The sequence below is a fragment of the Nycticebus coucang genome, chromosome X, assembly GCF_027406575.1.
Source record: "Nycticebus coucang isolate mNycCou1 chromosome X, mNycCou1.pri, whole genome shotgun sequence".
Taxonomy (NCBI): Eukaryota; Metazoa; Chordata; class Mammalia; order Primates; family Lorisidae; genus Nycticebus; species Nycticebus coucang.
This window is the reverse complement of record NC_069804.1, coordinates 10,259,525-10,277,632: the sequence shown is the minus strand read 5'-3', so window position 1 is coordinate 10,277,632 and position 18,108 is coordinate 10,259,525. Positions and strand designations below refer to the sequence as shown.

Here is an 18,108-nt window from a genome sequence, read left to right as displayed (position 1 = left end):
TCTTAACATTTAAAAATCTTATGTTTTAAAACTATAATCATACTCTGTAGTTTCCTCATGTCCTCTCCCAAGTCAAAATTTTTATTAAGAAATTGTTTTGTTGATAAATAATATTTGTACATATTTGTAGAGTACATATGATATTTTGTTACGTGAGTAGAATGTGTAATTACCAAGTCAGAGTCTTTGGAATATCCATCACCTTGAGTATTTATCATGGTTATGTGCTGGGAACATTTCAATTCCTCTTTTCCAACTAATTTGAAATATACAATATACTGTTTTTAACTATAGTCACCCTATTGTGCTTGGAACACTAGAGGTAATTCCTTCTATGTAAGTGCATGTTTATATGCATTTACGAACCTCCTTCCCCCTATAGCACACATTCCCTTCTCAGCCTTGGATAAATATCCCTCTACTGTCTACTTCTATGAGATAAACTTTCTTAGCTCCCACATAGGAGTCAGAACATGTGATATTTGCCTTTCTGTACCTGCCTTGTTTCACTTAAAATGATGACCTCCATTTCCATCCATGTTGCTGCAAATGACAAGATTTCATCTGTTTTTATGGCTGAATGGTATTCTATTGTATATACACATTTGCTTTAGCTATTCTTTTGCTCTGTGTCACATTCTGGTATCACTTTACTATTGTTGGGGAAAAGTGAGCTAGGAAGTAAATCCCTTGGGGGAGGTACCCCCAGACATTTGCTCTTAAATAGGATACAGCAGCTCTCAAACTTGAGTGTTTCCAAGGCTGAATCACCTGGAAGGCTTGTTCAGCCACAAAGATCTGGGCCTCTCTTCAGTTTCTGATTCAGTAGGGCTAAGGCAGGGAAGGGACAAAGGTCAGCCTTGGAAGTTCTCAGGTCATGCTGACAATGCTGGTGGGCAGCCATACTTTGAGAACCATTGCTCTAGAGTAGCGGTTCTCAACCTGTGGGTCACAGCCCCTTTGCGGGTCTGCTGTATATCAGATATTTACATTATGATTCATAGCAGTAGCAAAATTACAGTTATGAAGTAGCAATGAAAATAATTTTATGGTTTGGGGTCACCACAACATCAGGAAATTTATTAAAGGGTTGCAGCATTAGGAAGGTTGAGAACCACTGCAGAGTAATGTTTGAGATTACACATAAAGTGGTAGTCAGCAGTCATGCGGGAACACAAATTGCAGCAGAAAGACTTCTCAAGTAAGACTGTGCTTTGAAATGAGAGATTTCAACCTGGCTATCTACAGGAATCATCCAGGGAGCTTTGCAATGCCAATACCTGGGCCACACCCTCTCAGAGTCTAATTTCAAAATCTGGGGTGGGGCCTGGGCATCATGAGTTTTACAAGCTCCCCAGGTGGGCCCAATGTGCAGTCCAGTCCTAAAGCTCTTCCTACTAGGGCAGTTCCTTAAACATTGAACCAGCATTCTCTCATTGGAAAAAATGGTAGGTTGCTTCCAGCTCTCTTTCCTCAGCAACAGCACCCTGAGAATGGTTTTGTTTTGCTCTGGGACAGGAAGGGAGGAGATTGTGGATTGTAATCATCATGTGGGGACATATGTGCTGCTACTCTGCTTATATTTGGGGGCTGCTGGCTGACGAACGGCTTCTTGTCCTATTTGCCACCATTGCTCAAGGTCTTAGGGTGTGAGGACTAGCACATGCTCTCAGTGGCCTCAGTTCTCCCCCTGGTGGGTGGTCAGAGAAGCTGCAAGCTCCAGATTAATAGAGCGGGCTGGGCTAATGCTGGTCGCTCTTTGGGAAGGCTGTTTTTCTCACCTGCTTTTTCCAAGTTAGCCTCCTACACTGAGTGCACTGCTAAAATCTATGTTCTGTTAATTATACATGAAATCACAATGCTAAGATCCCACCCATTTCTGGAAATAGATTTCTAGATAAAGGCTGAAATGACAGTGAAATTTGTGTCACAAAAAAGAAAATGAAGATTAAAGGAGCCAAATTAGCGGAACTTTCAAAAAGATGACACAGGTAAAATAATGTAAATGGTGTGTGGTGTCTGAGTCCAATTGCAGGGAAAAAAGTAATAGAAGTATCAACCTTTCATACTTCATACTACCCTTCATTAATAATGCTCATCTGTAGTGTCCAGGTAAAGATGATGGAAGAAGCAAGATATCACTTACTTTCACTCCTAAAACTCAGATAAAACAACTGTAAAAGCATTAAAGATATATAATTTCAAAATAAGAATCAGAGAGGGAACAAACAACAGTAACAATTTTTTAAAAGCTAGAAAGCAAATGGATCAGAGGTCATTAAGTTAGCCTACCTAAAGAAGCTAAATCCTAAATGGACAGTGGGGAAAGCCAATGTAGCCCAATTCATGTCACAGACCCCCAGGGATCAGTAAATAAAGATTTTTCTTTTTCTTTTCTTTTTTTTTTTTTGGAGACAGAGTCTAACTATGTCACCCTCGGTAGAGTGCCATGGCATCACAGCTCACAGAAATCTCAAACTCTTGGGCTTAAGTGATTCTCTTGCCTCAGCCTCCCAAGCAGCTGGGACTATAGGTGCCCACCACAACACCTGGCTATTTTTTGTTTTTGTTGTTGTAGTTGTCGTTGTTGTTTAGCAGCCCCAGGCTGGGTTTGAACCTGCCAGTCAGCGGTGTATGTGGCCAGCACCCTAACCACTGAGCTATGGGCACCAAGCCAGTAAGTTTATTGGAACACACACAACCCATGCCCATTCATTTACATATCGTCTATGGCTGCTTTCCTGACAGCAGAGTTGAGTAGTTGTGAGCAGTTGTAATTCAATAGTTGATAGTTGAGCAGTTGTATGAATAACAAACTTTAAAATGTTTACTGTTTGGTCCTTTAGAAAAGAAGTTTGACAGTCCCTGCTATAGATTCCTCAAAAGCCTCAGGAACTGGCAGCATCAAGTACCCCAGGGAGTTGGGGTAGAATTGTAAAAAAAGGAATTGGATGAAAATATGTTTAAGTAGCAAGTAGATTCCCAGTTTTCTAGATCCTGTACAAAAGGAATATCCAGAGATTTAAGAAAAAAAAAAAAAGAGTTTGTAGAAACTAAAAATAAATATCATTGAAAAAATGTCCCAAAAGTAGAAGGTGAAAAAAAGGCAGCTAAATCAGCCTAGTCATGGTTCAATCTCTGAAAGTAATAAGATATCCAGAATAAACAAAAAGAAAATGACAGACAGGAAGCTATTGAAGGAATCATTTTTAAAATTTCAGGTACTGAAAAGCATGAAGGTTAAAACTGAATGGACACAGTGCATGCCCCACAAAATGGATTACCAGAGACCCAAACCAAAGCCCATCATCGTGAAAGAGCAAAACAAAGAAAAGATCCCTCCAGTTAATAGAAACATCAGGTCACAAAGCAAGGGACCAAGATTCAGAACAGCTTTGGTCTTCATAACAGCAATGCTGGGACCAAGCACACGCATGGGAGAGATGCCTTCAACATTCTGAAGGAAAAAGGTGCCATCTTCTGCTTAGTACACAGAGGTATTCAATAAATGTTCCTTAAACTGCATTAATTTACTAACTTTATTCCTGATTTGTGTCCTCTTTGCTTCCGACACCTGTAAAGGGATATTATATAGATAAAATGCCCCAGTAGTATGAACACACATACTCATTCCATTTTGCCTAGCCCAGATAAAGGATTCAAGAGATGGCCATTGTATGAACAGGTATATCTCTAGCTTGTCCAGGCCACCACTCTCTTTCACCTGGGTCTTTTCATTACCCTCCTAACTAGGCTCCCTATGTCTATTCTTGCCTCCTGAGTCGTACCTCTTCACAGTGGCAAGCAGACTTATTAACAAAATAAATTGGATCAGGATCCAGTCTACCTCCTACTTGAAATACCATCCCATGGCTGTCCCTTGTTGATGTAATAAATACTGTCCCATGGACTATAGACTCTTGCTATGACTGGGCCCTTGCCTGGCTTCTCCAGCCTCATCTCACTCAGTAAATTTCCAGTTTTTTCTTAGTAGAACAAGCTATGCTCCTTTTTCCACAGTGCCACTGTGTATACCATCCCTTCTTCCTGGAGCTCTTATATACCATTTCTCACACAGCTGGATCATTTGCATCTTTCAGATCCTAGCTTGAAAATGACATCCTCAGAGAGGCCATCCTGAACACCCAGTGTAAAGGAGCTACCCATTTCACTTGTTCCCAATCATAACATCATGTTATTCTCCATCACAATACTTATAATTCTGTGTGGTCATACATGTGTATTCTATTGTCTGCCTCTACACAAGCGTAAATAAACTCTGTGAGGGCAGAGAAAATGCCTGCCTTGTGCATCATGGTGTCCATAGTGTTGATATGCTCAATAAAACTTGTTTGAAAAACAAAGATGGGAGGAAAGGGAGGAGTGATGGAGAAAGTTGAGGAAGTCTCACAGCTCAGCATGGGTAATTTCAAGTACCTGACTGAGGTCACTGTAATGATTGGAAGAGTGCCCTATAGAATTCTGCCTGAATTTCTGGTTCTGGGATAAAGGGATTCACCTGAAACTCTAGGCTTGCATCTATAGTACCTAGATAGTCCAGCACTCATTACTGCTCAGAACTCCAGAATCTCCTACTTGCCCTTGACTTACGTTGTAGCCAGCTGGCAGAAGGAAGAGCACTTGATTGTAAGATCCAACCATTTGCTTCATGCCCTTATCAAATGATGGCTACGACTGGCTTGGATTCTCCCCTTTTAAAAATTGACTCCACTTAATACCAAATATCTAGAACAGGCAAATACCAAGAGCAAGAAAGCAGGTTTTACTGGTTTGCTTAAGTCTGATGCTACTTCATGAATACAGGATTTCCCTTTGGAGTGATGAAAATGTTCTGAAACTAGCTAGTACTGATAGCTGCACAACACTGTGAATGCATGAAATGGCCCAGAATTATACAGTTTAAAATAGTTAAAATGGTGAATTTTATGTGATTTTAGCACAATAAGAAATTTGGTCTTGTGCGCTTTCCTTTTCTGTATTCTAAAAATAAGACACCAACATTATGGAGGACAACTTAATCCCTAACACTCTTCTGACAGACAAAGAATCTTGTCCTAAAGGGATAATCCATGTCACTATGTTTGGGGAAACGTCTATTCCCATTTCTATTAGATTTCATAAAGTGGGAGGTTACTACTCTCCCTTAATTCTACTATCACTACAATAGAAATTTCCTCGTGCTTCCTCAGTGCCTATTTAAGTAATTACACTTTCATTTAAGTAATGATAAACTTTCGAACACACCTTACAATTAGGAAAACAACATAATCTCCCAGGAAACTTCCACAGGGTAACAGTCTGAAGCAAATTTACTCTTAAAATGTAAAATCTAAATTTTAAATCTAAAATTTAAATCTAAATTTTAAAAATCTAAATGTTAAATTTCTTCTAAAATATAACTCTTTTAAAGATAATTTACACTGGAAGAGATCGGTACAGGCCTTTAACCTTGCCATTTTACGTGCGTCAAAACCAGAAGTTAATTTGTGTAGCCTTTGTCTCTCTTCAAAGATTTAACATTCATACGCATCTGTGTTTTCTTCAGGTCTCCACTGAACACCTTCTTCCTGGCAGCCTCTGGTGACAACTGACGAGTGACAATTGACAAGACTCCTATTAGCCTCACAAACACTGGCTTAGAAGTCAGTGTTGCCTTAGGAAGGAGGAAGAAGACCTCACGTTTTAAGCACAGCAGATAAACTTTCTCAACTTACAGAGCAATAAAAGTTCCTCCACAATTTCAGTAGTGCTAAAAATAACTTCCATGCCTTTGTCTTTTAAACTATGGGATAAATCTGGAAGTTTGCTTAAAGCCCACTGTGTTTCTTTAAACTTTGAACACTGGATTTATTCCAACAAATGTACTATTCCCTTTAAGCTTTTAAAGGCTGAAGTATTTCTTAAACAAATTTTGAAATAAGCCATTGTATATGGAAGCTCTTTTTTCTTCTCCAGGAGGAAGAGATGTGTAAGAAGTACCTACAGATATTAAGTGGCATATGGTTAACTGTGGGGGAGGAAGGGCAAAATGCTTCTATATTTTACCAAGTGCTAGGGGCTGTGCAGAATGCAGTTGCAAGCGAATACCAGAATGACTTACCAGCATTTCTCATAATAATCATGCCTTAAAACCTCCCAATAGTACTGTAAAAAAAAAGTCACCAATAGCTTATTATACTACTGGAAATCCACTGTCACAAAAAGCCAACATTTATTGACAAACTGGTACATGTGAATGACCTTGACATTCAACAAATGACCAATTGCATGTAATTTGTCTTCCCATGTTTTTGCTATTTACATAGTATGGTGTAGGTTCCTCCTCCTCTACAAATCAATGAAACAGCAACAAAGTGATCTTGGGTAATAATTGCTATTAACATCAGCGATATCATTTATTCCTTCATCATTAAATAAATAAACTTACTGAACTCTCTGCCATGTGTCAGACCCTTTCCAGATCTTGGGGATACAGCAGTGGGAGAGACATTGTTTATAACATCAAAGAATTTATACTTTCAAAGGTCACATATGTAAGTAATTACAAACAAGTAATTGTTCTTGTTTGGAAGACAGTTTGGAAGAATTGTTTTGAAGGAAGACAAGGGCTTCCTTCATCATATAAGTTATCTCAAAATACTAAATGCCACCTAATTATATTTGGTAAAAACACATTACTTCTAATATAGGAACTGAAATTATTCCCCCAAAGGCTCCTTTTACATTTATAAAAAGGGTCTGTCTTCTCACGAGTTAAGTAAACTACTCTTACCATGGAGACTTTCCTGCGAGCGGTTATTGCCTGTAAATCACTGTCCCAAGCTGCCAGAGGGATGCTCTCCATTTCTTTCTTTCTCTTTTTTTTTCTTTTTGCTACAAAATAATTTTCAACTCTTCTTACATTCAAATGAGCTCTCAGAAATTCTAAAGTATCAAAAATTTCGTTGTTTCTCAGTGCCATTGTTCTATTTCAGGAGCCAATTAGACCCATTCCCAGTTGGAGAGAATAATTGTATGCATTGGATACATAAAATTGCAATGAACCTGAATTTTCAAAATATTCAGTCACATTTTTGAAGTTAGCTTTGTATTGTGTTTGCGAAGTTGGGAATGATATGTTCCTTCTTGCCCTAACATTCTGTTTCTATGTAGAACGACCGTCACTGGTGGAACCACTTATGTAAGAACTCAAGAACATTTTCCTGCACTAGGAGTTAAGGAGACTGGAGAAAGGCAAGCAGACAAAGCCCGAACAACTTCAAGTCTTAGTACACACTGCCATGACCCAGGAGGCACAGTAGACTAAACCTCTTGCCCGGAATTCTCTGAAACTCACATTTTCAGGTAGTAGACTAAATTACCTGGCATTATTAAACCATCTTTTTTTTTTTTTTTTTTTTTTTTGAGAAAGTCTTACTCTGTCACCCTGGGTAGAGTGCCATACCATCGTATCTCACAGCAAACTCAAACTCTTGGGCTCAAGTGATCCCCTTGCCTCAGCCTCCTGAGTAGCTAGGACCATAGGTGCCCACCACAATGCCCGGCTAGTTTTTCTTAGAGACGAGGTATCACTCTTGCTCAGGGTGGTCTCAAACTCCTAAGCTCAAGCAATCCACCTGCCTCGGCCTCCCAGAGTATAGGATTACAGGCGTGAGCCACTACCCAGTCTATCAAACCATCTTGATAAGCTTAACAACCTTTTAAGTATGACTGGCAATGGGCCAAGAAAGTGGGCACATACCATGAATGAGCCATGACTGTTTAACTGAAATAAAAATTCTACACCTTAAGCTCTCTTCTGAAGAGTTCAATTTAAAAAGAAAATTAGCACAGAGGCAAACATAAACAAAGGGGCAAGGTTATTGCATACTTAGCACCAGATTTATCAACCGAATCATAATTAGACACCCTGCCACTGAAATAATGCAATTTGATGCTACATTTACCCTAGTGAGATACTGATTGTGCCTAAAAAACCACAAAGCTAACCTCAATAACATCACCAAACAGTTTGGAAACTCAGTTTCACTCGAATTGTATGTATCCAATGCATATAATTATTCTCCCCAACTAGGATTGGGTACAACTGGCTCCTGAGGTACAATTGACTGAGAAACAATGGCATTTTTGACTCTTTGGAATTTCTGGGTATTTACTTTGATGTAAGAAGAGCTGTTAATAATTTTGCAGCAATGAAATAAGATGTTTAATTTTTTGCCTTTTTCCTGGCTGGCTGGCTGTTACTCCACACACATGACAAAACCTTCAATAATCCAAATGAAGGATATTTTCAACCAATCATTTGATTTGTGGAGATAGCTCATAGCTTATAATACAAGAATGTAGGGCAGCCAGCATTGGGGGTGGGGTTCCAGGAAAGGTAAGAAGCCTGTCTTCATGAAGAGTATTACAAAGATATGGTTAGTATGAAACAATAAATACCAATGATGAGAAAGTAATTCTTTTTATGATCCATAAATAACATAGCTTTTTTCAGAATTGGTGTAGATGTCTCCATGTACAAAACCCAGGACTAAGACCTAAATCATCAGTGTTTCTCTTTTATAGAAATATGTACCTAAGTCTGGAGTGTCTGAGCCTCCATCTCCTGTGTACATAACACTAAGCTAACATTTGGGGCCTTGGTCTTATGAGTAATTCAGATATTTATTGAGCAACTGCTATGTGCCAGGCAATTTAGGACTGGCAGTGAGAAATTAAGACCCCTACTCTCAGTGGAGAATGACAAATTATGATCAAAGAAACCAACAACTCTATGTACATGCCATGAAGAGGCTTAGAATAACAGGGATGCTATTTTAGCCAGGTCAAGTAAGGCCACTCTGGCAAGTGGGGTGAAATTTAAACAGGCTTCTGAATGGAATCGTGGCCAAATCCTGCTGAAGACCTGAGTTCCAGACAGATAAGGATAAAGGATGTGGCCAAGGAAAGGCACCCAGGAAAAGATTTGTCAAGTTCAAGGCATTTCTGAATGTCTCTTATTTTATTCTTTGGTTCTCACAAATACTTCCCTTTGTTCGAACAGGAGAAAAGTACTGGAACTTGCTATGGGCAGTTCATACCTGGTGCCTGGTCTGACACACCCAACTGAAAGATGTGAATGTTGAAGAATGGCATCACACAGCATACAGCTGGCAAGTCCTGCTGTAAAATGGCATGGTCACTTGGACAGCTGCCCGACCTCTTAATTTGAATGACACTTTCCAAAAAGTATTGTTATTTTCTCTCAGTATTTTTACATGATTTCTGTATGCTGCCTGAATCATTAAAATAATTATTAGTATTTAATTTATAATATTAAAGCAATAGTAATACCTTAAGTTAGAAAAATTATAAGTAAATATTAGGAAAAATTAAACAATAGGAACATGATTTATGAATCAAGAATTATTCAGTAAAGATAAAATGTATATATTGACTTTAATTTTATGAAGTTTTTAAGTGAATAGCTCATTTTTCTTAATTCATGCCTGTAGCAGTTTTATCTTCTAGATTATAGTTCACAAGAAAGAATCTCAGTATCATTAATATTTCCTTATAATAAGTTTCCCACCTAAATGGTAAGAGAGTGGCCAGCATAGTTTTTTCCTTGGGCTCAGCGCTGCTGTATATGTACCCACCCTGCAGTTAATATTATGATTTAATTAATAACACCACTCTATGCTGACATTAAGCCTTAATTAGACATACAGTTTGTCTCTATTTTTTTTTTACTGTCTTTTGTCTTTGCTCTTAGCAAATCCTCTTTTTAAGGTGCCTTAAAAATTCTAAAACGTGACCAACTCTTCTGCATGTAGGTATTCATGTATTCATTCAATCCATTCATCAAATATTTATTGAATACCTGCACTGTGCCTCCTCAGTTCCCATTTGTTCTGCTTAAGGAAACTGGCAAAGGTGCAACTTTTCAAAAGTCACTTGAAGATGGACTAATGATGGTTTCCAATTCTTTGTTTTTTCCCATCAAGAAATGGAGGTTATTTCTCCTTCCCTGAATCTGCTTTACTATGACTGCTTTAACCAACAGAATGAAGCAGAAGCAAGGCTGTCTCAATTTCTGACCCAGCTTTTAAGAGCACTAGCAGTTTCTATTTCCTCTCTCTTGGAATTCTCACATTTAAGCCCTATGAACCACCATGTAAGAAGTCCTGCTTCCCAGCTGGGAGACCACGTGGAGAGCCGTGCGAAGAGGAGAGGTACTGAGACTACACAGAGAGAGGGATAGCCCCAGACATCTCAGTGTCCCAGGTGAGACTTCAATGGCTATAGACCTAGCTGTTATCTCATTCCAACTATGGGAGACCTCAAGGAAGGCCAGCAGGAAAGCTGCACAGCTGAGCCCAGTCAATTCTCAAAACTATGAGAGAGTAGAAAATGGCTGTGCTGTAAGCCACTAAGTTTGGGGTGTTTTTCTATGGAGTAATAACCATAACAACCTCAATGGAATTTGGGGGTTCACCAATGGTACCCCCACATACACACACACACGCATTGCACTCAGAATGCTTCTGAGGTCAGATTTCCAGAAGAGGCACTGTATAGCCAGATAATTACAAAATTTCTGCTTTTTTCAGAAGGAAATTACTGAAAATGATTCTTTCTCTTCTCTCCAGCAATGGATTTTATTTTGAGGGAGCTGGATAAAGGGAGCTGATTTAATATGTCCCAAGAGGGTGCTAGGGCAATTCCCTGGTTGGGAAATGACTATGGAAGCCCACGGCCAAGGTAGATGTCCCAGCTTCATCTCCACTGTACCTCAAGATTCACCAACTTAACCATCATCCACTCCCCAAGCACGAGCAGACTCAAGGGAATTGCTCAATACCCTCCAGAGTCACCAGAGTTGCCTTTCTGATTGTCCACAGCAGACCATATTGGTCCCCTCTTAAAGATGATCAACATTGCCTCCCCTGACCAGGCCACAGCTCCCAGGATGCTGTCCAAACTCCTCAGCAAGTCAAAGAGAACAGACTCTTCATATGCTCATGTATGAGATTCCTGTGGCTGGCATAACAAATTACCACTACGTCATAGCTTTAAACAACAGAAATTTATTCTCTCTCAGTTTTAGAGGCCAGAGTCTGAAATCAAGGTGTCAATGGGGCCTTATCTCTCTTCCCTGCTTCTTTCAACTCCTGGGGGCTCCAGGCATCCAGTAGCTTGTGTGTCTTCTCTCTCTCTTTCTCTCTTTCTCTTTCTCTCTCTCTCTTTCTTTCTTTCTTTTTGTTGTTGTTGTAGACACAGAGTCTCACTTTACCACCCTTGGTAGAGTGCCATGACGTCACAGGACTCACAGCAACCTCCAGCTCTTGGGCTTCCGCGATTCTCCTGCCTCAGCCTCCCGAGCAGCTGGAACTACAGGTGCCCCCCACAATGCCCGGCTATTTTTTTGTTGTTGTTGCAGTTCAGCTGGAGCTGGCTTTGAACCCGCCACCCTTGGTATATGGGGCTGGCGCCCTATTCGCTGAGCCACAGGCACCTCCTTTTCTTATAAAGACACTCGTCACTGCATTTAGATCTCACCTGGGTAAGCCAAGCTAATCTTCTGGGGGATACTTATTAACTTATTTGCATCTGAAAGACCTCTTTTCCAAGTAGGGAACATGTCCATAGGCTCCAGGTGGACATTTTGGGAGCCACCATTCAACCCACTCCATGATCTTCTCCATGTCATCTCTTTTCCCCATCCCTGGTCCAAGGCATGCTGTGATTTGGACATCCTTTGCCTCTGGTACTTGCTACAACACCCTGTGTTCTTCTGCATGTCTGTACAATGGTGCCCTTCCATTTTTCAGACTTCTCAAAGTCTTTGGGGTCAGCAAATGTCACTTCTTCTGTATAACTTTCTTGATTAACTCAAAAGCAAAATTAGTCATGTCTTGTTTCCCATGGCACATTGCTTAGGCCCTTACATGGTGAGTACCCAGGGCATGGATAAATGCTTAATGAATACTCACTGAACCAATTGAGTCGAGACTGAGTTTTTGAATAGATACATATGGCTTTGACCCTCAACTGTCAGGAAGATCACTGGCATTTTCTTCCTTTGAGGCTCACAGAGCTTTTTGATCTTTAAAAGCCCTTTGTTAAAACAGATGTGTATCCAATAGTTTACTCCAAGGTCAGTTAACACCCTTGGGGCATTGTTAACAGCTGGAAAAGAGGGATCCTCTTGGGAATTAAACTTTGAAATTAAGCACTTATGCACAGGGGAGCAAGATGTTCACCAGTGCTTCCTTTTCCTAGCCAAAGCTTTCCCTGCCTTTATATTTGGACCACATGATTCATTCCTGTCAAAGAAATGAAAATGAAGACAGATTGATTAACTTCATTTCTAAACCTGTCCACTAATTACTACCAAGAAATCATTGGTTCTCTTGTTTCCATGTCTGTAACCAGAAACAAGGGCTTCAAGATGATAGAACTCCATGATGCAAGGAGATCAGATTCCTGAGTCACTATTTGAAAACAAAGATACAAAAAGGAGAGATACCCAACCTGGATCAGATTGTCACTGAGCAAAAAATACATTTTTTACGTTGTTGGGACATCAGTTAGCTTCTGTTAGGTTATGTTGTAGCAAAAAACAATCCCTGAAATCTCAATACCCTATGACAATATTTATAGTTCATTTCGCATATTGCTATAATTTGGGTATTTGTCCCCTCCAAATCTCATGTTGAAATTTGATCCCCACTGTTGAAAGTGGGGCCTAATGGGAGGTGTTTGGGCCATGGGGTCAGATCCTTCTGAATGGCTGAGTGCCATCCTATAGTTAATGAGCGAGTTCTCATTTCTTCTCTGTTGCCGCGTGATATGTCAGCTCCACTTCACCTTCTGCCATTAGTGGAAGCTTCCTGAGGCCCTCACCAGAAGGAGATGCTGGCTCCATAATTTTTATACAGCCCACAAAAGGATAAGCCAAATAAACCTCTTTACTTTATAAACTACCCAGCCTCAGGTATCCCGTTATAGCAAGCACATAGACTATGGTACATATTAATTATTGTTTGGATATAGCTATGCTCTTATTCCAGAATCTAAATTAAAGGATCAGCATCTATGTGGGGTTGTTTTAATGGCAAAATGGACTAGCAACAGCAACCTAAGCAAGGCTTTTAAGCTTCCACATAGATGCAACATCCATTATATGTGCTCAAATTCCATTGGCCAAACCTCAGTCACTGGGATAGAAATACTATTTATCGCCTGTTATGGACTGTTATTTCCTTCCAAAATTGATAGGTTGAAACCCTAACCTTCATGCGATTATATCTGGAGATAGGGCCTTTAAGGAGGTAATTAAGGTTAAGCAAGGTCATAGAAGTGGGGTTTTATTCAATAAGACTAATGTTCTTATAAGAGGAGGAAGAGATAGCAGGAGTTCACATGCATGCAGAAGAAGAGCATGTAAGGACATGGCAAGAAGGCAGCTCCCTGCAAGCCAAGGAAAGAGGACTCGAGAGAAACAGAACTTAGCAGCACCTTGATCTTGGACTTCCAGCCTCCAGAACTATGAGAAAATAAATCTCTGTTATTTAAGACACACAGGTTGTGGTACTTTGTTATGGCAGTTGGAGCAAATACACCTCCACAGTTGGGCAAGTTACATGGCAGTGAATGAGGATATAGTAGAAGACTAAAAGCACTTGGACACAATCAAACCACCTGCCACATTACAGCACTGCCACCTGGGGAATGCTAGTTAAAGGAACTGGCCGGCATTACCCAGACTTTTCAGATGCCTCTGGATGGCCTACCTAGATGCGCACAGAAAGGAAGTTTGGGGGATACCAAAGAGAAAATGTCCTTCTCTTCTCCCTTCGTCCAGGGCTGCCTGCCTCTGCTCCTAGACCTCCTAGAAGGAGCAGCAGCTGGGCCCAGTGGAAAGAGCTGGTTGGCATAGCTACAACACTTCGTCCTTGGAATCTGATTTCAACATCTACTAGCACTATGGCCTCAAGCAAATTTCACTAATTCTTTAAGTTTTAATTTGTTTATCTGTCATATAAGAATACTGCTAACTGTTTCCCAGGGTTGCTGTGAGAAGCAAATGAGAGAAAATTGTAGCGCACAGTAGGTTGTCATTAAATGCTGTTTTGCTTTCTTCTTAAGTTTTTCTTAGGAACTGAAGAAGTTCATCTTGAAGAGATTTTAAAGCTTAGCATGTCTCATCTTCTCAAAAGAGATTTTCCCCTTGGTGCCAAAAGTTATTAGTTATTTCAAGTCAGGGCACATCTTACAGGACTAATTACTGTTTAGAAGATATTGTGATTAATCATTTGGGAACTAGAGAGAACAGGGATAGAAAAGGCAGGATGGAGGCTGTGTGGGGCAAGAAGAAAGGTTCACTGCATTGATTTCACAGGTCCACTGTGCTGCTGACTTGACTTGGCATAACAATGCTGCCATTTAAATAAATATGTTAGCATTAGTTAATCATCAATTGTGATTAAAGTCCACAGTTACTGCCAAAACTGAAAAGATGCTGGGGCTTTTTTTTCTCCCTTATTTTTTCCCTGGTCCTAGCAATACAGAATTTCAATGGCCCAGAATAAAAATTCTCTATTATTATTAGAAAATAAATGGGAGGGGGGATGGAATCTTGGAAATCATATCAGGAATTTAGACAGTAGGAGGGAGGAGAGTTTGGAGTGTTTGCCTAATGTTTCACAAAAGGATGCCAGCTGTGTTATTTTTAATTCGGAAATTACAGGGCTAAAAAGAGACCTTCTCACTAATATCCTTTTGTTATTCTTCATTGCCATATTGTCCTACAGTAATTCACTGCAGATTCCAAAATAGTTTAATACTCTTCCAGCAGATAGCATGCAGGGCTGTCACAGACACGGAGTTCTTTGCTGTACATAAACCAATAATCTCTGAAGAGGAGCAAAGAAAAGAAGAGAAGAATTTTGTAAAGATGCTCTATTCTATTAAGCCTTTAAAACCTAGAGAATTGAGCACAATGAGGAAATTTTAATTAATAGCCTTGAACCTGAAACAGAAACTAGTTTTTATGATTGGAGCTCCTGATCTGGGGAATCTTTTCCCCAAACATCCCCCAAATCATCTCTTTAAAAAGTGAGGAATAATCGTTGGACTCCTTCAATGATACTTGGTGTCCCTGCTGACTCCCTCAAAGTTCCTTGAAATGTCCAACCAGACTAATCATCCCTTTGCACATTTATGACTGCTTACCATAGTCCCCCACTCCCCAAGGGCCCAATCCTCCCCACCACCCAATCTGTTAGGCTCTTTGATGGGTTCTGATGGGCTCACCAATGATTCATAACAGGTATTTATGGAGCTCCTGTTATTTGCTCTTTACGTTTTGGCATGTAACCAAACCCTTTGCCTAGAACAATAGTTCTCAACTGAGGGCGAGTTTGCCTCCAAGATATTAGCAAAGCCTGGAGATATTTTTGGTTGTTACACTGCAGGGAGGGGATGTATTACCAGTATCTAGTGGTTAAAGGCTGGCATATTGCTAAATACAATCTGTCAACAATGATGACACTGAGAAACCCTGAAGATGGCCTCTTCATTTTTCTTTGCCACACATTGGAAGAAAAAGAGTTGTCTTAAACACATCATTAAATGATGTGTTTTACGCAAACACTAATGATAGCTGATGATCAAATAAAGGTCCATTCAGACTTTTCGCAGTATCTGACACCATAGATAAGCAAAAAATGTCATCACAAAATCAGCATGTGGCCTACAGCCCATAGGTTGGACACCCTGGCTCAGAAGATGATAGATAATGGCAAGTCCATAGCAAGTAGCAGAAACGTTGTTTTCAATCAAACCGACTTTGTTAGAAAGGAACAGGAGACAGAGAAGAAAAGGCAGGTCACTGGGAGAGAATTCACAGGCAGAAGTTGATCATCACTCTGTGGACAGGGAAGAGCCCACCACAGTTTCGGGGATTGCCACCTCATTCTGGAAATGTCTTCCCTTTTTGGCTTCCATCTTGATTCTAGCCTGGCTCCCCACATGATTGTCTCTATTCATTTTTTCCCAACATTCTCTGCCCTCACCCATACCTACAAAAATACAAGATGTGTGATCAACCCTTTTTAAAATTGACATGTGCATGCTCTGCTTGTATGTGTGACTAGGACATACAAATCTATAACTTTAGTCACTTCCTCTCCCCTCGAATCCAAATGCACATTCATTCTGGCTGTGTCCTTGTCTATATCTGTGATACATCAAGTCAGTCAAAACTAAACTCATCTCTCCCCGATACACACAACTCCTAATGAATAATCTCAGTTTGACAATTGAACTTGAGTAAACATTTTATAAAAAACAGCTCTGGTGCTTGCTTCGGCAGCACATATACTAAAATTGGAACGATACAGAGAAGATTACCATGGCCCCTGAGCAAGGATGACACGCAAATTCGTGAAGCGTTCCATATTTAAAAAAAAAAGAAAAAAAAAAAAAACACAGCTCTGAGCTTGCTGCAGTGCAAGCACTAGGCACATACCATCCTTTTCTCCACTGGGGTGATTTCAACTGAAGTAGGAGAACACCTGTCTAAGGAAAGAAAGAGCGGGTGTGGACAGAGGTGAGGGAAGAAGGCAAGCTACATGTTTAGTCCACAGCCTCAACAATCTCACGGCTCAGAGTCAGGTTCTATGATCTATTCACCTTTGCCTCTTTGGGACTATAGAGCAGCTACAGCTCTAATTATTACATTTTCATAGAATGGTGTCTTCAAGCAGGAAGGGGCAAGAAGCTTCCCATTCATCTCTCTCCTGTTGGGGAAGAAAGTTTACGCCCAGCCCCAGCCCCAATACTTCCCCATTTCACACTGGCCAGGATCATCCATGTCTTAGTTGCAAGGGAGGCTGGGAATACAGGCCAGTGAAAGGAGCACTCTACTGGCAAGAAAGAGGGTGTGAGAGGCTCCACAAGATGGCACACAGTCTAATCCTCTCCACATGGTGTAGACACTGTCCTTTCCTCATGGACTCACAGCCTACCTCAAAGAGAAGCAGATTAATATAAGGCAATGCTGGTGGCTGGTGGCTGCTGCCATCTAGAGCTAGAATGTGAGACACAAAACAGTGAGTTGTCGGCACTGTCTGGAGTAGTCAAAGAGTCTGTATAGGAGACAAGATGCTCAACCCTTCTCCGGAAGTCCTCGAACTCCCCTTTCCAACTCCCCGCATGTAATTCATCCAAGGACTTACAGCACTCTTCTGTCTTCCACCTCCTTGTATTCTCAGCCTGAGGTTAAGACCTCATCATCCCCTTTTTCTCCTTCCTGATTGCTGGATCCCTGCTTTAATCTATCTTCTGCAATAGCACCAGAGTTATCTTTCCAAAAATCTTACATATGGTCATGTCAGAAAACTTACTGGCTCTTTATTTGTTTATATAAAATCTAGCTTCCTCAGCCTGGCATGAGAGGCCCAATGCAATCTTTCTTCACCTGTCTTTCCAGCCTCGCCTCTGCGTTCCCCTTCCCACAGACAAACTGGGTGATTGGCCATTACTCAGAGGTACTATTTAATTTCAGTTCTTCACGCCCTTGCAAAGACTTCATATGCCTGGAATATCCTTCCACCCAACCTACTATCCCTACTTCACTTGCTAAAATGCATCATTCTAGGTCCGCATTTCCATGTCACCATTTCCATGACACTTCCTCAGCTTCTCTGGGTCAAAATTAATTTGCTGCCTCTTTTGAGTGTTCAGAATGTCCTGTTGAACCGCTATTGAGGAATAGCCCTATTGGGTCAATTATATACTTCCCCTGGGCTATGTGCTTGAAAAAGCACTTTATAGGATTAGATTCATTTAATTCTCATAGCAGCCATCTTATGATTATAACCCCCACTTCATAGATGGGGAAAACTGAGGCATAGTGATCACAAGGAACTCTTACGAGCTCACACAGTTGCATTTCAAACCCAGTTAGTCAGACTCCAGAGGCCAGGTCATGATCTCTACACCAGTGCTATCCAGTAGAACTTTCTGTGATGACAGACATGTTCTATATCTGTACTGTCCAGTATGGTAGCCACTAACTATATGTGGCTCTTGAAC

General features: G+C 40.5%; 1 non-coding gene across 1 annotated transcript; it reads left to right on the top strand.

Moving 5' to 3' along the window:
• Window positions 1-16,368: 16,368 nt before the first annotated feature.
• Window positions 16,369-16,475, top strand: LOC128578679 (U6 spliceosomal RNA). The gene has a single exon (XR_008377819.1). It is a non-coding gene; the product is annotated as a U6 spliceosomal RNA (small nuclear RNA).
• The last annotated feature ends 1,633 nt before the right edge of the window (window positions 16,476-18,108 follow it).